This window comes from Larus michahellis, chromosome 12 (genome assembly GCF_964199755.1).
Source record: "Larus michahellis chromosome 12, bLarMic1.1, whole genome shotgun sequence".
NCBI classification, from domain to species: Eukaryota; Metazoa; Chordata; class Aves; order Charadriiformes; family Laridae; genus Larus; species Larus michahellis.
The window spans coordinates 2543650-2568307 of record NC_133907.1 but is presented as its reverse complement, the minus strand read 5'-3'; the positions used below and the strand labels follow the sequence as shown (position 1 = coordinate 2568307).

Sequence of the window (24658 nt, the reverse complement as noted above, 5' to 3'; positions counted from 1 at the left end):
CTCCAGGTGGACTGCGTATCACCTCCTTGATGTCAGCAAGGGTGTGTGGCAAGCTGCCTGCCGGCATGGTGGTGTCACTGGTACGATGCTCCGGAGCAGCGGGGTTGGGGACGTGCTCCTTCCTGACAGGTCTGCTCAGGGGCGACGGCCTCTGGCGGTGAGGACGAGCAGGTAACGGGGGTCAGCAATTGCTGCTGCAACAAGACTTGCTGGGGCTTGTCAGTCAGTGCTCCTGGAGGACGGTGTTGGGATGGTAGTTTGACTGTCTTGTCCTTCCCTCTGTCGAATAACAAAATGTTCATGGGAGATGTGTGTCTCCTGGATGTGGTGGGAAGCATCATACCTTTTGTTCCCAGCCACATCCACCTTGAGGAGCTGTGACTCTGCCAGCAGGGTTAAATGAGCTGATCCTGTTGCAAGGATGCGTGTGTCTGTGTTGCATGGTGTACGTGGTTATCTGGAAGTTAGAACAGTTTCCCTTAGAACAAGTTGTCTTTATCCTAGAAGGTTTACCTATAATCGATTTCACCATTGTACCTGTGTGTGCTGAAACCCATATCTTTGATGGAGCAGGTTTACTGGCAAAGCCTGTGCGTATAATTCTGCTCTAGTTGGTGTGCTCTGCCCAAGAATAATTTTGCGTCTTCTGCTTGGCATCCTGAGCCTTTTCAGTGGTTGTTTGCACAACTCCTGCAGTGACAAGCAAACAGCCAAACCTTGAGAGTTGCCACAATTTTTCACACATGCGTTTAGTTGCTCTTTCCCATTTCTTTCTTTGCCCGCTTTGATACAGAGCTCTCCCTCGCACACATGCTCAGCTGAGCTCTATTTATGGGTTCTTGCAAGTTCCCGTCACTGGATCGGAGCATGCCCTGCGACCAAAAAGCAGTTGGCATGCTGCTGTAGGCATCTCTTGGATCTAGTTAAATGCATATGATGCCAAGCCCTGATGGGAAGGGGAAAAGAATGGCTTTCTGGTATTTGCACATAGTTGCAAACTGTAAACACAGACTCATGACTGCAAACAGAAATCTGTATCACTGGCTTCATCATGACTTCACTGTTGTTGTCCTGGCTGTTTGCTAAAGCTGTTGCTTAATCCTTTTCCAGGCTTTTGCAAAGTCTGCATCTACTCAAACTTAGTGGGCACAAAGATTTTTGGCTGGACTCCAAGATGGGTTTTGGTTTTTTTCTTTCTTTACCAGTCATTGCTTTCTGCCTTGGAGTAGGCTTACTTCAAGTCTCTGTAAATGGGACTGTAAATACGTTCTTGGGGGATCGTGAGTACAGAACCTGTGTTCTTGTGAGCCTTGTGTGTCCGAACAGCAGCAAGAACTGCCGCGCAAACGCTGTAGCTGCAGATCTCTGCTGGTGTTAGCAATGGCATTGGGAATGTTAATCCTGCTGTGGCCCTGGTATGCGCTGCTCTTGGGTCAGCTAACCCGGCTCTGAATGGCAGCGTCATGGTGGGGAAACTTGCTGACAAATGCTAACATAGTGCATGGCTATAACGCAGATTTTTAGAAGAATAAACCTGCTCGCACATGTTGGGTTTGGCTTTGTTGAAATCTGCTAACGACTATAGCTTTAAACCCAGTGTTGTCAAGGCTTGCAGGAACCACGTGGAAGAATTACAGAAGAGCGATGTTGCCGAAGCATCTGGAAGCTTGGTTCAGTTGGTTTTGGTGCAGGGACCTAATACATGGTGCAAGGGGGAGAATTTTCTTGTTGGAGCCCTTCTCTGTACATGCTGGGGCCTGGAGCTGCTGCCTGACCATGGTCCAGAACCTTCCAAAACCACGGCTTGGCCCTGGAAATGGACAAGGTGGAAGTAAGGAAGACAGGGAGTGGAGAGCAGAAAGGAAATGGCCTTTGCGACCTCCTAAAGCTGGGGTCAGAAGCAGACAGAAATAAAGTATCAGAGCTGGAGCTTCCATGTCATCTTCAAAATCCAATGGAGGAAGGCTTTAGGGATACTGGTCTTGCATGCCAGAGAGCTTGGGACTCCTCTGAGGTTTGTGAGAGTCATTCATCTTTGTCATTTGGTCACCTGTAATGAAAAGCCTTTCAGTGGCTTTGGTGGCAAGCTGAGACCTCTCACTCTGTGCCAATTTTTAGCTAATTCATCCTCTTCCGTTTCCGTCCCCTCCTCGCCCTTCCCATGCGTGCAGGTTTGCAACAGGATATCCACTCCATTCAAGGGAATGGGGGAAATATTTGCTTGGAGCGCGGCCAGTTGCCAAGGTTGCTTTGTTCTCCTTGTCACTGAAAGGACAGCCCAAGGAAACCCTCGGAGCTGAAGCTGGCATGCGACTTGGAGTGGATTTCCTGCAGCTCTGGAAGTTAAATGCGTGACATTGGGGGTTTTTTTTGTTGGGTTTTTTTTTTTTTTTAATCCCATAAATGCAAGGGAAGAGAAGACTTGGGTGGGCTTCAGGCAGGCTGGGTCTGAAATCCTTTCTTTGATGGGAAATTGCTGCGTCACAGCCATACAAGTTGTGCCTTGTCAAGGTTAAAATCAGTCTTGGGGTTTTTTTAGGCGAATAATTAAGAGCTGAGCTCGCGACAGGCCTGGGTTTCTAGAAGAACTTAGTTGTGTCGTTAAAAGATGGTTGCCCCTGCACCATTCAGCGTGTTGTAGGTGGAGGCTCTTCTTGGTGACACCCAAGCCCTGCCGTGATTGCAGAAGGCCTTTTTGTAGCAAATCCAGAGCTGTAATGATGGTGGTAAGAAAAGCAGTGGGTTGCGGTGTCTAGGTTTTAACTCCTTGGTGTGATCAAAGCGACGAAGTCCGGGGCTGTGGGGTGATGGGGTTATGGGCTGTATGGAGAGGGTGAGACAGCTCCTCCTCGGTGAAGCAGGTAGTGCGGGGCGCTGGCGCCTGGGCTGATGCTCTGACGCCTTCCTCTGCCCGCTGTCCCCCGCAAGAGAGAAGATTTGACTTCTGTTTCTCATAGTCAGTCAGGTGACATTTATCTGTGTACACGCTGTGTTGTGGTGGGATCGTTACATCACCACCCCAGGCCCCCCAGAAAGCTCTGGGAACTTCACAGACGTCTAAGCACTGTTGGCCACAAAAAGAGCAGAAGCTGTTGCAAATCTCATCTAGTGCCTAAAGCACAAAATCCTATTTGTATCCTATGGAAGGGAACTCGTTTCTTTTTTCAGTCTATGATTTGGCCAAGGACTTCCTGAATAAACTTAGCAAATCAGCAAGGCTTTGTCAGTACTGAAAAGGGGTCTTACTATAGCTTTTATAGTATTTTTTTTATTTTTAGTACTGCAGGACCTAGAATAGAAGAAGGTCATGGAGCAGGTCCCGGATTTGTGCAGCTCCTAGCACGCTCTGGAGAGCCTGTCCCAACAAGCTTGTGGTCCTAGCTGACATCGCTGTGCTTGTAAAACTCTAGGTGTAAACCATCCTGCAAGGTCTCCGAAGCAGAGACAAGTATTCTGTTGTCTGGCTTCTCCATTTCAGTTGTAAACTGGTGCAGAAACTCCTAAAAATATTTAAATTGTCTTGCACGGTGAACCTGGCTTGGTGTTACTGTAACTTAAGCAACACACAGAATGTACAGTTGGGAACATTTGTTTGCTCTGGATGGTAGGAACGTCCTCTTGAAAATGCGCTGTGCTTTGGTAAGTATGAATAGGGGGTTTTTCCACCCCCCTCTCCAGGTTCCTGAAGGCCAAAGTCTTGAAACAGCTTAGAAAGGCTGCTAAGCTATGCTGATAAGATATGCAGCAAATGTGCTTGAGAGCCTAATGTAGGAACAGAAATGCCTAAACTGTTTGCTTTTGCCTTAACAGTGTGAAAAATTAATATGCCTTATTAAGGAGCCCAGGGAATTGTGTGCTCAGAGTACAGGCTACACGGAAACATTATTCCTGGCTTACGTTATCCTTGCGGCTGGCAGCTGAAACGCGTGGTTCAGATTGACTGGGTAGGAGATTGGAGCTGGTCTGGGCTCTGCAAAGCCCCAGTCGTTGCAGTTTCCTTTCTATCACGCTCCCTCCATCTCTCTGAGCTTGGTACAGAGATGGGATCACCTACCGATACAGCAAGTCCCATGTTGCCTGGAGACGTTATTTTTCTATCCAGTTAATTCCTTATTTTATTCCCCCACCACTTTGTCATTAACTGGGCTCATTGGCTGAAGAAGGCGATCTCACACAATTTTGGGAGTGGGTCTTTGCAGAGGGGTGCCTGTTAGAACAGCAGGCTGGGAGCTTTCAGTGGGTCTGGGTTCCTAACACTGGCAACGTGAGCCAGAGGAGCGCTGGTATAAAACAGAGGGTGTAGAGCAGCATCCTTGCCTTCCCCTGGTCTAGCACCTGATCTCTACCACTGTGTCCATGGTACAGACTGCGGCTTAAATTCACACCATGAGCAGGAGCACTGGAGACTGTTTGCTGGAGGCGATCCGACTGCACAAAGAAATCGCCAGTCAGTTGTGTGCCACCTTTAGTGTGAGGAAAGGTCAGATCCAGATCTCCCGCACTGACAAATGCTGTAGCCCACCCAGCAGAGAGGCAGGGCTGCTTCCAGGGAGGGTAGGTGGGTGCTGCAGCAAGACGCAAGGGCTTTTCTTGCCCCTTTCCTGATTTTTGCCTGAAAAGCTCGATGGTTACCCCCAGCCTTGGGGCAGAGGAGCAGAGCACTGGTTTGAGCTGTGGGGCCCCTCCCTGCACCACGCTGGGCTGCCCTGACATCCGCGAGCCGCCTGCAGAGAGCCACTTCCATGGCAGGCCATATTTCATCAGACTGGGGTGCCAGAAGAATGACAATGCAGCTATTGCTTAAAAACTTGTTTTTAACCTCCCACGTAAATGACATACCTGTGCTGTGCCCCCACCCTGGACACATGCCATCGCACAAGCCCTCCCTTCTTCCAGCAGTGGTCTTTCTCTCCGTGGTGTATGCTTACACACCCAGACCTTTTATCTCCACTAAATCACAGCTTTCTTAAGCCCTTGTGTTTTCTGTAGCACTCCCCTTATCTCTGTTCCTTCCCAGGGCTGGGCAGTGGGAGCAGGGAAGCAGGAGGGGCCGAGCAAGCTGTAAATGCGCGTTTGCCCTGCGATGATGCTGTATGGCTTACAGTGACAGGCAGGACTGGGAGCAGCAGGAGCACCCAGAGGATGGTTGGGTTTTTCTGAATTGCTGCGCAGTTGGGGTTTCTGCAAGGCAATTCTTTTTTTCTTTTTTTTCTCTTTTTTTTTTTTCTTATTTGGGGTCTGAGGCAGTAGGATTTGCAGCATGTTGGTGCAGCACAAAGTTGCAGTTTCTCATGTGGATGTCAGGTTGTGGAAAGGGGCTGAAAACTGGCTTGAAGGTCACTGTCGTGTCTCTATGGTCTTGTCTCTTCTGTCTGTCCACTTGTCTCTGCCTTGTCCTTTCCAGCCATCAGAATAAGGATACTGTGAAGTCCTGGGAAGTGCTTTCAGTAATTCCAGGCAGGCTGTGGGACCAGTGAGCATCTGAACTTTCGCAGCCTGGTGTGCTGCAGGCGCTGGGGCAGGACTCTGCTGTCCGTGCAGTCTGTGGCTCCATCCAGACGAGGGCTGGGCAGCCCCACGTGCTCCGCTCTGCCTGTCGGTCACACGTAACGCTGTCCGCGCGGCCACTGTCCTGCCCAGCTCACGAAATTACTGTGTCTGATGAGAAGTATTGTGGTTGCTTCCATGTTTTCCTTCCCTTTCCTACAGTAAGCATTCAGCAGCGGCTTCGCAGCATGCGCTCACCTCCTGGCAGCCCCCAGGCTCTGGATCAACCTTGTGTGTATGTGCAGGTGTGTGCGTGCAGGTGTGTATGTGTGTATGTGCTGTTGCCCTCTTGTGGTTGAACCTGCAGAAAAGATTCTGGGTTTTATGGCTGCTCCTTGCAAGGACATCTTACTGGCTTGTTGACCTTTTGAGTTGGAGAGCGCAGAGTCCAAGCTCTGCGTCCCAAAAGGTTTGTTTTCTCTATCCACAGCGAAGGGCAGTAACTCCACAGCTCGCCCCACCGTCGCCCCATTCTATAGCCAGCGCTGAAGGTTTGGGGTATGGCGCTAAGAGTTGTATCTTCACAGGCCGTTTTGGGGGAAACCTGTGCAATGTGGGTGTATCTGGGTGAGATGTGATGCTTGCTGTGGTGCAGGCAGCTGTGTGGATGTGCATGTCCTTTGAATAATGTGCAGATAGTTGTATAGCACTATCGGTTTTGCGCAGTTTATAAGGCATCTGACCTTTCTTTTGCTAAGGCTTTCAACAAGCCAATTTACAGTCTTGGAAGGGACCACCCAGAGTCTGGTTTCATGGCCAACAGAGGGGGAAGGGAGGGAACTCTTCAAAGAGCAGAGGAGGCAGAATTACTACCACAGCCTGTATATTGATTTCATGAACCGTGAGGCTCAGAGGCAGATGCCAGTCTGCTTTGCTGTGATCTTAGCAGAATGCGGCCCCTGTCCCTCAGCAGCAGAGCTGTGGAGGCGATCACGTTTCCCCAGGCAGATCCGATTTCTGGAGGCCATCAGGACGATGTACCCTGCGCCTGGGAATGGTGCTGGGAGGCATCGCAGGGGCGGCTTTGCCTGCGCTGGTAGACACACACACCATCTAATACAAACACCCACCACAACAGCTTTGGAGACGAGTGCCAAACAGTGTGGATTGCTTGTAGCTATGCTGTTTGCGTGAATGGCTTTGCCTCCCTCCTTTGAAGATGATGATTGTCTTTGAAAACAGGAGATCAAGAATCTGTTCTCGGATGAGTTGAAAGACACTATTTACAAATGTTTATCATGGAAAATATTTATAAATCTCCCCGTGGGAGCAGAGCCGTACAGTGGCCTCCCTTGCACTGCAAAGTACAGCTTGAGAGCCAAACCCGCCCAGGTTAGCGTGCGTCCTGTCAAGGGATGCTGCTTCTTCCCGACAGCCACTTCTTACTGACCCCGCCGTGTTTATATCACTGCTGTACACGCGGCTGTATTCAAGGCTAAACTGCGCTCGCAAGGTCCCTGCCACTAGAAGAACCACAAGTGTTCAGCAAAGGGCAGAAGTTAAATGGTTGCTCTCTGCGGCTGCTCTAAAGGTGTTTTGGGATATTCACACCAGGTTGTTAAAAGCTTCTCGTTAATCTCATAGTAGCATGATGGGCTACAGCAATGCTACTGCTGCTTCCAAAATAACAGCCTCGTGTCCTTCCTTCTTGCTCTGTGTCTCAGCGGAGCAGCAGGGATGCAGGCGGTGACCAGCAGCAGTGGGGGTAGCGTGACCGCCCTGCCGCGTGCTGCCCCGCTCGCTGTCCCTGCCCCAGCGGCAGAGCGAGTCCTGCAGCCTGGTGGAGGTGAGCTGCGGGGCTGCTGGTCCCACGCCTCTCCAGTGAGGACACGGGACGGACATTCGGGGCACACGGAGTTTGTAATCCCATGCTTACGCTGGGTCCATAACTAGTACTTGAATTGCTGTCCTGTTTTCTTGTGTTGAGGGATAGTAAATCCCCCTGGGAATGCTATTTTCTGGGCAGGGAGTGGGGATAAGGGCTTGGATTTCTGCGCTGGTGGAACTGATCAGTTACCACGTACCGACACCACTGGGAAGGGGGAAATGTGAGATGGTTGCTGTGCAGACCAGGACGCTCTTTGGTGCCAGTGTTGGAAAGGCTTTGGAGTTAATTGTCCCAATGTCTGCATCTCACGTCAGCAGTGAGACCTGGTGCGGTTGAGTGTTCCTGTCCCGCGTGCCTCGGTGTCCCCAGGGCCAGGGCAGGATGCGAGCGCGTCCGTGGCGTAGCTGCCCTGGCTCGGGTTGCTGAAAGGGAGAGGGGCTGACAGGTGCATGGCCGGCAGCACGGCCGGGCGCCGCCGTGCCGCTCCCTGTGAATAGAAACCCCCCGGATCTGAAACTAGGTCAGAACCGTGACCTGGAACGCACCGCTGGGCTTGAGAAGTTTTGGGCTGCGCTTCTTCCTCCGGTCCCTGGCTGCTGGGCACCGTGCGTGTCTCATCGGCCAGAAATTCCGTGTTAAAACGGTGAGCAGGTGGATAGCGCTGCTTCTGGTGCTGTCTGAGCAGAAGCACTTACAGGAGGAATGTTGTTCGCAGTTGGCCTCTGTGTGCTGAGACCTTTCTGAGCAGGATGGCTGGAGGTGTGTTGAAAGCATCAGTCCTCAGCTAAGCGAAGCTATTGCCTTTGAGCTGGGCTTGTCTGTCAGCAGTGAGACCCGCCTTCTGCAGCAAAATACCTCCAGGGCAGCCCTGGGGCGGCCCAGGGAAAAGCAGGGCTCTGTGGCGAGCACAGCAAAGCAGCTGCAGATGTCTGAGCCACGGGAGCCACTGTGGCTCGAGACCAGAGTGACCGCACGTGTCCGCAGCGTGCTTCGTCTTAATGCATTGTTTATTTGATGTCCTGTTTGTTCTGGCAAAGCCCGATTGCCTGCTGAGGTAGATAACTGAATGCTGGAAAACAGCGTGAGCTAATTCTGTTTCTCAAAAAGAAATGGCTTGCCTTTGCCAGAAGCAGCTTTTCTCCCAGTGGCTGGTAAGTGGCAGCCAGGGACTCAGTGAGGGAGCGTGGAGTCTCTTCGCGTGTCCCCAAGGCAGGGGAGGTGGCACACTTCATATTGGATGTGCCGTTGGAGTCCAGGGTAGATAAATAGATCCAAACAAAAGCTTTAGGCTCTAGTTGCCCCGCGGCTATGAGACACATCGGATGGGGTGCACAGGAAGGCTTTGGCTCGGGAATGTGTCTTCCCTCTTCCCCTGTATCTGCTGCTGGTCCTGGGAGGGGTGTCTGGTGCTTTCGGGAGTCCTCCGCTACACAGCCAGCAGTGACAGGCGGCACGCAGGGTACGGCCATGGTGGGGACAGTCAGCAGCCTGCCCCGGAGGGACTGCCTTCTGTCCCACCACATGGCGAGCCATTAATTTCCTGTTATTAGTTACAATAACACAGCTTTTATTTAAAAACAACCCCACATTAGTCCTCCCTCCAAAAGAATTCAAACCTGTCATGAAATTTAGAGGAGAAACATTTTTCCCAGACAGCTTGTCCAAAGCAGAGTGTTTCTGTTCTCATCAGCTTCTGGGAATAGCAATTGGCACATCCGATAGCGCAGCTTTCCTGGGGGTGTGGGGGCAAGAAGCGCTGTCCCGGGGAGCACCCATCGCGCAGGACCTGCCATACCCCCCCCCCCCCCCGGCAGAGGTGCCTAAGGTGGAGGAAGGTTTGGGCAGCCTGGCACCGGCTTGAGGTTGTTGCGATTCAGACATGATGAAGGGCACGGATGGGCATTAGCAAATAATGTGTAGCCCTGCTCCTTCTCACTACTCCTTGACTTCTGATCAATGATGGGCTCCAGACCTTGGGATGTGCTCAAGGCACAGAGAGGAATGGTGTAACGGTGGAAGGAAAGGAATAGGGGTTCCCTGGCCTTTTGGGAGGGTTAGGGTGAGGGCTGGCCTGGACAAAGCAGTGTTGTGCTTGCAGGCACGTGTGCTGGTTGTCATTCCTCTGCTGCATTTGTGCCCACCCGGGCTGGAGGAGCTGGTCCCAGGGACAGCCTGAAGCTGAGCGGGTGGAGGGGGGCTCTCTTGGCATCCCAGGAGGATCGCCCGGAGTGTATCAGCTGAAGTGATGTGGGGTGAAGATTAAAGAATTCCCTGATATTTCAGTGGCTGATCGAAACCATACTGAAAATCTCTGCCTGGGGGAGTTGCTGCATTTCATTAAATGAAAGCAGCTTCTTTTCATCCTACTGGAGTCGAGCTGCCAGGGGCAGACAGCAAACACGTTGTTGATATCACACTCACAATATGATCTTATCAGCTTCTGCCTGCGAATTGTGACCAAGTTTAATTGACTCTTTCCCTGGGTTGGTTTGGGAGGGTTCCTCTTCCCCAGCAAATGAGTTTTCCAGATGCTTACTTTAAAGGGGAAAAAAAAAATAGTTAGGGATTTTCTTTGGCCACCTTTCCAGCTTCCAGCTGCTAAGTACTGGAAATGTGTTCTTCATTATGTCCGAGAGAGAAATGTTTCTTTTTTCCGATTGGGGTGGCAATAAATATTTCAAAGCATAATATGCTGTAGACAAGTGAGTTACTATCATTTGTTTTCCGCACAGCAGCGTGCAGCAAGCCGAGCTGGCTGCAGTGGGGAGTGAACACCGGTGTGATGAACAGGCTGGGGAGTCGCTGTGCTCTTGCCTTAATATATCGGCTGTCCCCAGGCCATGAAGAGTCACTTTATTTGGGTATAGATTCAATAACCAGGTGCCTGGTTCTGCCTTCAGGCAGCTTTGCATTAATTAAAAACAAAAAAAAACAAACCCCCAAAAAAAACCCCAACACCAAAAAAAGAACCCCACAAACCCCAATGCCTCCAAAACCGAAGCAGAAATCATTAGCAATCCTTAGCAGCCCTTTTGCATTATCATTCCAGCACTACACTTTCAGCAAACACGCTGCTGCCTTCACACCGCATCTCCAGCCTATAGTTCCGTTCTCCTTGCCTGACCCCGGAGCTCTGGAGTGAGCCCGATGAGCCAGCAAAGGGGCTATTTTGGATTAAGAGGAGGAGGGGTGAATTCCAGCTTGGTGGAGTATTCCTTCCTCTGCCAGCATTGGCTTTGCTCATAGCAAGGATGCTCCAGCTTGCATGCTTCTAGTCATCTTGGCCAGCCCAGTGTGGCTGGGGCACTCCACAAATAGAGGGTTGCAGGACACCGCCTGGCACTTATTCCAGCTAATCTTGGGTAATGAAGCTGCTGAAGTTTGGCACATAGTTTCCCTCTTTGGTCAAGAAGGTGCATGGAGTTAGAGGAGATAAATTCAGGCATCTGCAAGCATTGCTGTCGGTAGTCACTGCATCCTGCTGGGGCTCCCACGGAGCTGGGGATGCCAGGGACTGCGTTGGCAGCATCTAGATCTCAGCGGATCTTCTTGGAAAGGCAGAGGGATGGGGAGAGAGGGTGGTCATCAATGGTTAACAGCAATCCATGATCTAAATCAGCTCATGAAAGTGGTGTTGTAGTCAGGGTGCCTCCATGAACAAGCCCTTGGAGCAGAACAGCAGTGGCTTATGCTGTAGATGGTAATTTGTGGTGTGAGAAGAAGGAAAAAAAACACTGAAAATTTTGTTATGGGCTAATTGACATTCAAAGGAGTATGAGCCAGCATAAGCTCCAACTGGGAGATGAGACGGTTGAAAGAGAAAGAGCAGAGCTGGAAAACGGAACTGAAGTGTTTCTCAGGCAGGAAAGGCAGGAGTCACCCAGTGGGGGGGAAGGTGGTTGACCCACAGAGCTGAGGTTTCTCCCAGGTCTCTGATGCGCTCCCTGTTCCGCAGCTGGGATGGGCAGTGCTCACGCAGCCCCTGTGGTGTTTGGGATGTGAGGAGGCATACGGATACCCACCTGGGAATGGACCTGAGCGCTGCCCGCAGACTGGGGCGAGTTACCAAATGTTTGTGTTGTTAATGCCATCTTCGCAAAGACTAACTTGAAGCTTAAATCACCCGTCGTGCTCTCTCCTGCCTATGTACCTTTAAAAGTATCTCCATCCTTTTTATCTCTTCCCTGTTTTCAGTGGCAACAGCCTGAAGCTAACGGGAAAGGCAGGATGTGAACGGACTTTTCACACGTTCTAGGCCTTCATTCCCAATGTGGGAAATGCTTTAAAATATCTGTTTTGCCCACAAAGACTGCAGCATATTTTTCCCTTTAAAATAATGTTTAATAACATTTTTTAAAAAGAATTAAAATACCAGTAGAAGCAGGAGGGCATAACCCAAACATTAAGAAAAAACCCCTGAGGATAAAATGAGTTTGTGAGCAATCTGGTCTTGAACTCTATGGGAATTGGACTGGATCTGTGAAGTCTTCCCGGATATCCCTGCATAATTTGGAGCCCTAAAAATAACACAAAACTTGAATAGCCCGGATGACCTCGAAGCTGCCTTGCAGGAGACTTGCAGTGTAGCCAGAGTAGGTGAACACCCTGCAGCACATCTAGGTTTCAGAAACCCCTGATGAGGCGGTCGGGGGGGTTGCTAATTGTTTACCGGTCTCCAGTAGCATCAGGCTTTGATGGATAGGGCTCCTGGGTTTGCTTCTGCAATGAGCAAAGAGCGATGGAGGACGGTGGCCTCTTTTGGAAATGTGAAGCGAGTCTAAAGGGTCCAATTGAGCCAGTCCCAGGGAGGGCTGTTTCACAGAAGACCGCAGCCCTCGCTGCCGCGGCTGTGCTGGAGGGGAGCCCGCTGCAGTGATTTATTCTTGGGCTCTGCTATTGCAGGAGCCCCAGTGCTGACCCACGGGCCGAGCAGCTTAGCCGAGGAGATGCAAGCGTATGCAAAAAGGTACTTACAACGGAGGTCTGGCTTGAAACAAAGCAGCCAATTTCCTTTCACCACAGACAAGCCTTATCTTGGGAGATTACGTTTGTCTCGAATGGAGCCTCTGGTGTCATAACGGCGCTCTTCCTGGGCAGATAGAGGCTTGCGCAAAAATCCCATAGCAGCAGCCTGGGCTCTGGTTGAGGCTGTGACTCATGAGCCCTGGCCTGTGTGGGAGCTGCTGGGACCAGGGAGTTTGGGCTTTTTTGGTTCTTATTTATTTAATTAGAGCTGGCACAGGAGCGTCAGGGCTGCTTGTCCTGCACGTTGCTGAGCAGGGTATCTCAGGTGCTTCTCGAGGCATCTTGGTGGTGCCTGCTGCTCTGGGCCCACACATCTTGCTGTGCTGTCAGGGGAGAGGGCTGCCCGCCGCCTGGGATCCCTCTTGCTGGACTGACAGGCATAGCGATTTCTCCCAGTAGTCCTGAATGCATATTGTCCACAGACAATATCTTCTCTAGGGGAGAGAGGGTTGTTTTCTCCAGCTCCTGGGAAACACTTTCCAGTGCAGCCTCCCAAATACAACTGCAGGAATTAACTGCTACAGTTGTGCCCCATGGATTGCAGATAGGCTGCTTGATTAGTCCATCATACCCGAGAGCAGACCATGTTTTATGGTCCTGGCACAAAGGTAGCTGAGATGTATTTGCCTTTTCTCCTCCTCCCATGAACCCAGTGGATGCTGCCTAGCTTGAGGTTAGCGATGGGCTGCAGATAGGTCTGCCTGGTTCGACCAGCGCGTCACCAAGCTGTGTGTGAAACCTCATCCTGCCTCTGCAAGTGTGCTGCATAGCCAGGTTGCCAAAGAGTTTAGACTGGTGTATATATATACCTTTTTTTTTTTTTTCTTAGCTGATTCATATTGTTCTGTGATGTTAAATGTTCTTTTTGAAGCTAGGGCAGGAAGAGGCTGGAGATAAGATGACAATAAAAGGCTGGAGTAAACCCTGCAAGCAGAGATAATACACTTCAGAGAATACGGGTGAACTGGCAGACTGGAAAGTTCAAGGAAATCTAAACTTCTTGCCAGTCAGGATGCTTATTTTTCTCACCAACCACTCTGCACAGCCAGCTTGGCTTGTGGTGTACCTGAAACAGCTTCTAGTTTAACTTGGACCACCTGTTAGATACGAGTTCATTATGTTCAGAACTGTATGACATCATGTATATTACTTCACTGGACTTTTATTTTTTAAATCTTAGTCCATTTAAAGGATTTTGCTTTTATCCCTGGGATAAACCACGAAGTCTCCCATGTACCCTCCTTAGCTTTTCCTCCCCTGCATTCTTGTTCCATGAATCCATCTTGTGATGTCTGACACCTCTACAAAGAGGAGAAATTCATCACGGTGCATTTAGTCTTGATTTTCTACCCTCCCACCCCAGCTTGTTGGGAAGTCGGCGTTGTATCGTTGGGGATTTGTTAACCCAATGGAGAGAGGTCTCCTGCCTGTCTGCGTTGCAGGTTTCTTTCTCTAACTGCCCGAGTTCGGGAGGTGTTGAAGGCAGAGGGATGACGGGGAGATACCAGGAGCTATAGGAACTGTTGGCAGGGTCATGCTGGCTCCAGGGGGTTTAAGACACTTCCAAGCCAAAATCCTGTCTTGAAGGATGGTTTTGAAAATCGTGAAGCGTTACACCCGATAGGAGCTTGAGAGACGGCTCGGGCTATCTACCTTCCTGCTCAGTTTGGACCCAAACTGAGAACCAGGTGGGCTCTCCTTTCTGACTGTGCCAATTTCTTTGCTTGGCTTGAAGTGCCTTCAGGGATACTGCGTTGGTAGGCACCCCGTCTTTATTGGGGTGTAATTTAACCGTAAATGGTGTTTGCTGAGTTTGGACATCAGCAGTACGATGTAGGTACCGTATACTATGCTACACAGTGATTTACTTCGGCACTCCCAAGCTGATTGTCAGTGACCCGCACTGTTCCCATACAGAAGTTGTGCAAAACTTGATGGCCGTGCTGTGCTGCTGCTGCTTTTTAATTGCAGAGCAGAAGAAATGAAGCGGTATGAAAGGTCAGCCCAGATTTCTTAGCAAGGAGCTGTTTGGAGGAAGTTGAAGAATTTTGGCCCAATGCACGCTGAAATTCCTGCCTGGTTGTGTGGGAGCCCTTGGATCGGGGGAGGCAGCTCCGCTCGCAAATCCATTGAGCTTCGCCTTGGCTTTTATTTATAAGGACACAGCAAACTGTGTTGTGTCTGCCCAGACTGGTGGTGGCTTGCAAGAGCGGGGATCAGAAGAGCCCCTCGTCTCTCCCGGGCCTCCTCCCAGGAAGGTTCATGGAGAAGGGGCTGCAGCCTGGGCAGAGCCCGGAGGACCCGAGACCCCCAGAGGCTTTGAGCTCTGCTGCGCTGGACCCTGGACCTGCGCTGTCTCCCAGCTGTGCCCATACATCTGGCTCTGGAATGTGCCATGTTTTAATGACTTGCTTTCGTCACGATTGCTGCCAAAGTCACGGATTCCTTCTATATGTTTTAAAAGCAAACAATCCATGACTGGGTGCTTTATTCTCTACATCCCAGCACACATGCAGCCAGGTGGACAGTTAACCAAATTAACTGAGAGCTGTTAAATTATACTTGGAGGAAATGAGAAAGATCGGGAGCCGTGCTGAGCTCTGACTGGCAAAGTCTTGGTGAAATCCTCTCATGGTGATGTCATCCTTGGCTGGTAGAGGGACGAACGTGGTCTTTTAATGGAATCCTTTCTTTTCCCTGTGGTCAAGGTCATAGTTTCTATGCTGTTAGACTGCATGTTGATAGAGGAGGAGGTACCAGGCAGGGCCATCGTTATTAAAAGTATTACAGCTCTTGACTTCAAGCCTGTTCTTTCTCTGTCCCGGGAGTGGATGCCCAGGGAGGCCTGACAGGCTGTATCCTCAGCTCTGGGACAGTCTGGCAGCAGGTAGGGGCTGGGCCGGCCTCTCCTCCAGCCCTGCTAGAGCTTTGTCTGCAGAGATGGTCAGTCACTGGGGAAGAAAAGAGGGACAGGTTTTTCTCTGAAGCTGGACCTTCTCCCCTCTGCACAGCAAGAAGTAACGGATAGATGGGGTGTTTTAGCCATGTGGGGAGAGGTCGTGGCAACAATCCTGTGCCATCTTCTCCTTCGTACGTGCGTATTGTCTGTTGTTCGAGTCTTCCTTTGCAAAGCAACTGGTTGATGTTCTTCATATATTGGTGTAAGAGTGCTCCCTCAGCAAAGGTGGCGTCGGGGTGAGCTGCTCTTGAGGGAGGTTGTCTGTGTGGACAGGAGCATTGGAGGATGACCCAGATGGGTGCAGAGTGGAGTGGACTTGAAAGGTTTACTTGCAGAGCAGTGCCATGCTGGAGCTCACCATGAGGCACCGAGTCCTTCACCCTGGGCACAGGGGCCGGCCATGTCCTTCCAGGTTGGGCATGTGCTTATTGTCTAAAATTTGCCGCAGTAGCCTGGGATGCTCCAAGGAGACTTTTTTTTTAGCCTCTTCAAGTCTAGCTGGCATTAAAAACTGAGTCAGTTTTTTCCCATTGGGAAAAGTAAATCTCTGAGACTTGTGGGGCACAAATAAAACTGGATCTGCCCATTGGGTCCTCTATTGCCGTTCTTTACTTGGATTATAAATTGGTTTTGGCTTCCAGCTGTTGCCATGACATAGAAAAATAAGAGGAGGCTGGTTGTCTATTAGTCACCATTTTGAAGTAATAGCTCAAAAAGACTTTCCCTCAGAGATCTCATTTTATAGCCTATTGTTTTCATTCATTTACTACTTCATATAATGCAAAATAGATGCCCCGAATTCTACTAGCTAACGGATTTTACATGCAAGATGCTGTTTTAGAAATGTGCTGAAATTCATAAAGAAAAACTTTAAAGAATAATGTGGTAAAGAGGTAGGTTAGGTTTTGCAGAGTTAAAAAAAAAAAATATAATTCTCTGCCTGTGTGAGAACTGCCGGCTGCCTGCAGAGGCTGCTGCTTCTTGCTGTCTCGAGTAACCGCTGTCAGATTGAGCCCCTCAAGTCATGCTTTTTCTTAGCAATTTCAGAGTTAGGATGCAAGCACACCAGTTAGTATTAACAAGCAGGAACTCCCTCATTTTTCTATTTATAGAAAAGCACATTTTTCTGTATGTTTTGGGATTACTAGAGTCTTTGCTGGTATAGTTTTTGTTTTGCTAAAATTAGTTGCAAACCCCTGTTAGTTCAAGGGAGGAGAATTAAGGCAATGCACCGAGGGACTTTGAAAATCAGCCCCAAGAACAACGTGGGGTTTTTCCCTGCTCAAAGCCATCATCATGTAGGTGGCTAGATTTATTTAGCTGTCTGGATTTGAGTGGCTTCCAGTTAAATTCCTCTACAATACCAAGTCTTTCCGGAGCATCTGCTCATCGCTCACCTAGCTACATGAAGCTGCTTGTGGGCAGTTTGGCTTCTTCGCTCCTGCACGTCAGGCAGCACGGCACAAGCACACGGTATTTCACAGCTGGGGCTGTGGAAGCCTCCCTGTCTGTTGGTGCCCTTGTGCCTCCATGAGCCCAGAGGCTGAAGCTCATTTTCCAGTTTTCTTCTTTCAGCCGCTTTCTTCCTTACCCCTCTTTTCAAGTAATGCCTTATTTTACTGGGAGGAACACAGCCCTTTGGAAGAACCTGTTATGAACAGCCGCTAATCCTGCCAGCGACTTATTACGATGCTGGTATTTTCCCGGAACACCTGACTCCCAGAAAACATTCCCAGAAGCTTCCTAGAAGCATTTAACAGTCAGAGACAATTGACACCTCAAGGTAAATACTCTGAAATCCTGAATGTAGGTACCATGTCTTATCTCTGAAGCATTAGGATGTTTTAAGGGCATCTTTACGGCCACCATCGTGCTGGCCTTCTGCTGGTGTTTGCAAGGGGATTAAAGCAGCTGGGGAGGGTCACAGTCCTCGGGGTTGGGGCACCCGCTCCTCTCCACTTCTATGGCCTCAGGCTGCCCCCGGGCTGGGAGCCTTGTCCCTCTTTGTGGGCTGCCCAAGGCTGTCCACGTTGTGGTGGCAGGAGAGCCCACTTAGCCCCTCCCTGAGGGTGTGCTAGTTCAAGTTTGGGCTAAAAGACAAATATTTAAGTTTTGTCTCTGAGGGGTTACTTTACGTTTCTCCCAGCAACCTAGAAAGTGCAAAGGCCGTCTCAGCCAAGTGCAGGATATCTCCTAATGCACAGTGAGAGCCTAGTGTGGGCGAAGTCCTTATCTGTAAGTGACTGAAGCCTCATCCCAAGGAATTCCAGCCATCCCTTCTGTGCTGGCTGTGTTTTGCTCTGCTGTGACACCTCTGGGTACCTGCACCCGCCCTGGGTACGACTGGCTTCAGTAAGTGACGCTTGGTGGCGGTTGGGCCAACACAGAAAGGGCTGATTCTCAATTCAGAGGAGCCCCCACTTGCTGGGGTTTAACCTTGTTTTTGAGTGTGTAGAGGTTGGTGTGTCAGCACCCCCTGAACGCTGCACCCGTAGCTGTGTGGCACTTGCTGTTTGCAGTGCCAGGCAGGCACATTTTTAATGGGATTCTCCCCAGATGCCGTGTCCTGCCCAGACCCCTCCGTGCCTTTCTCCTCCTTATCATCAGCTGGCTGAACCTGCTGCGTATCAGGCTCTTGCTGCTCCCCTGTTGGTGGTCACTTCTAAAATTTGGCTACCCAAATCTTCAATGCAGCACTATCCAGACATGCCGAGCCACAAGCGATGGCCCTGCTCTGTCCTGGCTTGTGCCAAGTGGGGGATTTGGTCCCCTGAGGACTTTTGGCAGGAGGCATGTATGGCGCTGGCTGGGGAGGGACAACTCGCACAGGAGGATGCTCTGAAGGTAAAGTGGGGCTGTGTGTGAAATTAGTGAATGAGCCAAATCCTTCTCAGAAGTGGTGTTTAAAGAAAAAGTCCTTCGTGGAAAATGCTTTATCAGCCATTCACGAAAGCCAAGCTGCTTAGGGAACAGGCACAGTTTAGAAAATAATATTGTAAAATGTTGGGTTGCTGTTGCTGTTAGATATGACACTGAGCAGGTTTCACGCTGGCTGGTAGTTCTGAATCCTCAGTTTCCAGGAGAGGGTTTTCTTTGATCTCCCTCAATAAAACTCTTGGTTTTTGAGGAAAAAAAAATAAATTGAAAACGGGTTGGTGCAAAACTCAGTCCCTTCCCTTTCCTCAAGTCTCGGCACTCGCCTCCCTCCCCAGCCCTGCAGAGATGTTTGAATAATTACAGCTTTGCAGTTCTGTCCTCTCCTCCGGCTGTCTCGGGCTTGGGTCCACGCAGGGCTCTGGCTCTCTGGTGCATGACACCAGGGGCTGGCTGTCACCTCCTGCAGCAGCTGCCCCCGAGACTCTGCCTTGCCCCAGCCTTTCTGGAGGAAGATAAGAGCTAACCTGGCTACTGGGGCAGGCAGCTCTGGTTTCTCTCTGGGAGGCATGGGGCACCCTGAAGGGTTTCTGAGCATGGGTGTGATGAGTTGCAACAGACTCTGCAGATGGTGTAAGGGGATGGGTGGTTGTTTCTGAAATTTGGCTATCAAAATGTTGGGATACAAGTATATGGGAACATCCCATTCAGAACCCTGTAACCCTGCATGAATAATTTGGAAAAAACCCTTCATTTTTAGGAGTGAGGTCTTGACACACATACAGATGAAAAACAGGCAGGAGGTGCTGGGAGCAAGAGAGGGAAACGGGGCAAAGTGGGTGGTTTTGCTACACACCCATCTTTCAAACATTGACTTTTGTGCCTTTTTTGCGGGGGCTTTGTTTGGTCTCAAGGACTTGAGTATTTTATAAAAAGTGACTGGATAAAAAGCCATGCCTCCTTGGAGGGGAAGTGCCTTTTTTTACTGCCTAGAAGGGTTGAAATAGTTCTTGTGTGATTGGAAATAAAAGGCAGGCACATACTTACCAGCAGCTAAATGTGAGAGATTTTAATAAAGGATTCTGATGTATGGGCTAGGAAGAAATAAATCTGCTGTAAGACAGCAGAAGCTCAGCGGGGGACAGTCAGGCTGTTAATGAGTAAAGCCATTTCTTCAATGAGAATAAATGATTACAGGCGAAGGGTGCAAAGGGGGGAGATCACTGACCTAGAGAAATTCAAAGCCAGTCAGAAGCTCTCTGGCTTTCCAAGGCTTTTTCACCTTCCACATCCTTGTTTGCGAGGTGCGCGAAGAGGCTTGATCACTTTATTAGCTTTAGTTTCTGCTACTGCTGGGAAGAGCGGATGCGGTGCCAGCGCTGCCGAGTGTTTCCAAGCCTGAGGAGTGCTCACTGTGCCCACGGGAGCTGGGCAGCCGCTTCCCTCAACGCTGGTGTCCGCGGGGGCTGCGGACAGAGGTGACCTGTGCTCCCAGGGAGCTGCTTTTCCCTGGGGCTGGAGACCGATAGCCCCATCCAGGCGCTGGCCTCTGCCACCTCTTCCAGGTGGGCTGCAGTGTTGGACTAAGGCAGTGCCTGGGGATGGATGGGCTTGGGAGGAAGCAAAAACATCAGGGAAAAATTAAAAAAAAGCGAAACACCACTTTCCACAGTGGTTCTGAAATGGTCCATCTGGATTTTCTCTGCTTTCCCTGCTTCGGTCTAGGTTTTGCGGCTATCTGGAGCTGCTGTGCAGTGGCCCAAACTGGGGTGCACTATGCCCCAAAATGCCACAGGTGCCCGCTCTGCCTGTGCTGAAGCCCTTTGGGCTGGCCACCGCTCCCGGCCATGCTGCACGTATCCAGGCGGCCTCGCGTGCCCCTAAGGAGTGGGATTTATTGCCCGTGTGCCGTGCCGTTGAGCAGCACCTGCTCACCCAGTCCGTCCGCTCCTTCCAGGAAATCCCAAGCAGGAATAGGGCAGCGCTGGTAATGCTATATCCACACGCACGCTCCACGGGGATATTTAGCAGCGGTTAGGAAGAGATGAACTGCTTTGTTTTTACATGGTGCTATTTTAATAAGTCAATGCCAAAGGTAATAAATCTGTCCTACAGAAAATTAGAGAGTGGTTTACTATATAAACTACTCCTGCGCACTCCAGGGATGGGAGTAGAGCCGTGCACTGCTCCCGGCCAACATAGCCTGCCTGTACCTTGCTGTCAGAGGAGCAAAAAAGGACCTCTCTTGCTTTTTATCAAAATGTAGTCGCCAATATTACAACAATGTGAAGATTCATTTTGCTTATTGAATGCTACTGTATGGCTTTATGGCACCTTGGAGGATTATCAGTGAGGCTTCACCGAAAATCCCTCACCAAAGGAACACGGGATGTGGCTGGGTCCAGCTTGCTGTCTTGTTTCCACATGTGCCTCCCAGAGCTGGAAAACTGAAATCAGTCTCTCAAGGGAGGGAATAGAGGAGAAATGTGCAAGTTTGCCATTGCGTGCTGCTTGTGTGGGAGGACAGATGGATGGACAGACAGAGAAAGTGCTGCTCCAAAAGCAGCCGAGCTTCTCTTCCCTCTCTCTGTCTTGGTTTTACTCTTCAAATCTGTGCACTGCCACACTGGGCAGTAATCAGAATTATATTTTCCTGGGATTTTGGTGCTGGATACAGCTGCCCACCAACCAGCCATGCAAAGGGACGGAGTGGGTGGGAGATGGAGGAAATGCCCTCATCTCCATCTTCATCTCCTGACTCCGGGACTTGCTCCATCCTTCCAGGCACTGGGGCAGCCACAAGTGATCGTTACTAAGGAAACGTGCTTCAAAACCACTGACAGCAATGTCAGCTAGATGCAGGGATGTTACTATTTTCAAAGAAAGTTGGTTGCTAATTAAAATACTCCTGTCAGAATTTCCTGGCTGAAAACTCGTTTCGTGAAATCCCAGGCGATGGTGGGGGGTTGAGTTGTACCTGGCACACTTTCAGAGGTGGTGAGAGCGAGGGATCTGCCAGGAGACAAGTGCGTGCATCAAATGTGCTGCTTCACCTCCTTCCTCCATGAAGAAGGGAAAAAAATTGCCTAGAAGGCCGGGAGCATAGAGGTTTTTATTCATCTGCCTGATAATAGGAGCTAAATAAAGGCTTTGGAAAAAAACCCAACCATTTCTCTTGCAATATTGGTTGGGCAGAACTGTACTGGAACTAAACATGGAATGAAAAGTCTGGCTTTTCTGCCAGCTCTATTTTTAGAGCTACTGCTCCGTCTTTGTATCTCTCTGAGTTTTCTCAGCATATGCACTTGAAGCAGGCAATTTGCCTTTATTTATTCCGGCAGGCTGTGATATTCTGCAAGATAAGGATTGTGCACGGAGGGGCAGGGGACTCACCGAATGTGACAAAAATTCCTCTGAATACTAGGATGTAGGTCCTGTTCCAGCATCGGGTTCGCTGCGGTCACAGACTCCTGAATGGTTTCTGTGCTCCATGTAGGAATGACCCTAACCCTACGTGCTGGAGGGGAGGGGGTATGTAATATTGACTGGTTGCTTTGTGTCCCAAAATTGCGGTCATGACGGGAATAAAATTCAGCAGCAGCCTAACAGCGCGCAGCAGTGCCAGCGATGGGTTGTGTTTGGCTTTGAAGGCGGGATAGGGATATCCGAACTGGGCTTCAGCTGCAATACTGCAGCGGATCCAGCAATATCCAGCAAGAACCCAGAGGTTCTTGTTCTATCCTGTGAAAAGCAGCAATAAAGGATAAAAAGTCAGCGTGCTAGCCCTGGTCTTGGATATTTAACTCTGCCAGTGGGGGTGGGACTGGCCTTTCTGAGAGCTCCCAGCAAGCATGGGAGTTCTCCCCAGTGCCCAGTGTGGGTACGTGTGTCGACATGCACAAACCCGCATCTTCCATGACCTAAAATGTGCTGAAACCAGCTACATCGTCATCTTTCAGCTAGAGAGGGCTCTGTCAGGTCAGGAGCCTGTGTGCTGCCCGACCCCGCCACCCGCCTGTCCCAGGGCTTGCAACCAGCAGCTCTAGTTCTTTTTTTGGCTGTTATTTTCATTTTATAAAGCTCTGAGCCCTAGGCTTGGTTTTGCATCAAGCTTCAGTGTTTGTGCAAAAACCGACTCTCGCCATGCACCAATTTTACTGGATCGTAACCCACATCTCCAGAGGCAGGGGACTTCTGAGAGCTAGAAACGCGTGAGGAGTTTAGACTCGAGGCCATTTACTTAGGAACATTTCTTTCCAGCTCAAACTGGACAGTGAGGAGGATCACCCAGGAGCTCCGTGGGATTTACTGACTGTAAACTCGTAGCTGGTTCTGCAAAAAGATAAATGCAGAAGATAGGGATATGCCTTGGATTTCTAATTTTATTTTTGTTGTTGCTGTTCATTCAGACTCTCCCAGTGCCTGAGACCAGAACACATGCAGGTAACGCTGGAGTCGCAGTGCATTTTGTCCAGCTGAAGGCTGTGCCAATTCCAGCAGGAGCATTAATTTATTCCCTATAGAATAAAGCCGGAGGAGGATTTACAGTGGAGGGAAGGTGTAACTTCACTGGCTGGTACTCAGCCCTGTTCCCATGCCAAGCAGCAGATGTTAAGCTGTGAGAACTGGTCCTGCAGAGAAAGCAGCTGCCCGGAGCTGAAGCCTCTTGTGCTTCACTAACAAGTAACAGCTCCGCTGCGAGGGTAAGCGGGCAGAAAATGCTGCTCCTCCAAAAAAGCTGAGTCTCGTCTGCCTTGACAACACGTAGGTTGCAAAGGGGAATTAAGGCAGCATTTAGGTCTGTTTTTCCTCAGGTTTTAGCAACTTGAAAATTATGTCAGTTCACCCCTTGATTGGGCGCACAAATCTTTTGGCAGCAGGGAACTGTGGTAGGTGATTGCTTTGATTTCTTAATTCTGGATGGCACCAGTCCTTACCAGTGCAAACCCTGAGAGTGGTGACAAATCCCATCCTCCTGCCCCTTCACAGCTGGAGAATGGCCTCTGACCTGCTGTGCTTCAGGATCACGCAGATTTCCCAGCTGGATCTAGTTCACTCCTCCCCGAGCATCCCTCTCCAAACCCCCTTAGCCTACACTTAGGTGTAAGTCCGGGTGCCACCAGCCTGCGGTGGGAACTAGCGCGATTCCCAATGCATGGAGGAGAGGCTGCCCTGGAGCCTGAGGAGCGTCCGGCAGGAGCCTGAGGAGCGTCCGGCAGGAGCCTGAGGAAGTCTTTGTCTGTGTGTCCTGCTGAGGAGGAGCCTGAGCTGGTGCCACTCCGCAGGGCTGCACCCGTCCTCTTGCTCCAGACCCACACAGCAGCGCTCAGCCCCTTCGTCTGGCTGAGCATAGCAAGACGTGGGCTTTATGGATGTCTTGGTGATTTTAAATGCCTCTTCCTTGCCTTTTTTTGCCCTTAAAAAGTCTCCTTTTGATTGTCAGGGCTATTTTGTTATTAATACTCGCCCTCTGGCTCGCCGAGGTGTGTGGCTGGGGCAGGGCCGAGGTGCAGGCTGCTGTTCTGGCCCTCCCGCAGTTGGTTATTGCTGGGGCGGGCGGGCTGAGACGGGCATGGAACCCCCCTTTTCCTCCCCTGGCAGAAGTGTCCCTCTGGGAACCTGTTAGTCTTTGGGGGCTGTATGCCTGTACAGCACCAGCTTTGTATGAGGAGGCACTCCTGAGCTATAAATCTCTGCTTTTCAAGCACTAAACTCCCTTTTGGGTTGTTTTTGACGTTAGGAATTTTCTCTGATAAGAGAACTTTATTTGCCTTTAAATATCACTTTGTGACAGGATGATGGAGTGGGGATTCTTGGAGCGAGCCCGTGCCAGCCGGGGAAGGGAAATTCTGCTGGGGCTTTTGTTTCTCTGTAGCACTGACATTTTAGCTCTTTTAAAAAGTGCGTTTATTTTATTCTTGGCAAGGGTGCGTGTGCACACGTCGGCGTGCAGACAAATGGGAGCAGCCCAGTGTGAGAGCTGTGCTGAAGCCAAGTGGGTCTTCTGCTCTCCCCTCCCGGAGCCACCTGGGGAAGAGGAGCTGTGCTGGGGATTTTCTGCAACCAACTTAAAAATACAGGTTGCGTGGGTGAAGCAGGGCTGCCATGTAGAGAGCCTTTAAAAAAGAGAAACAACAAACAAGGATTTTGTGATATTGTGTGCAAGGTGCAGTTGGATGTTCCCAGGCTGGCGTATGTATAAAGTCCGGGGTGTCACCCGTTACCCCAAGAACAGCCCAAAAAACCAAGTCCCCCAGAACAGGTTCGTAGCACTTAGCAGCTTTTCAGGATGACCTTGCAGAGCTTGGTGGTGGGGGCCAAGCCTTTGCCTTGCCAAGCCAGGATAAGATTCCCTCGGCAGGGCTTTGGTAGGGCAGTGGCACTGGTTTATAGTGGTGCCTGCTCGGGCCGAGGCTAAGTCGAAG

General features: G+C 50.3%; 1 protein-coding gene across 3 annotated transcripts in view; it reads left to right on the top strand.

Moving 5' to 3' along the window:
• Positions 1 to 24658, top strand: part of LAMA5 (laminin subunit alpha 5) — a 93743-nt gene that overhangs the window by 15669 nt on the left and 53416 nt on the right. The gene's annotated exons all lie outside the window — the stretch shown is intronic.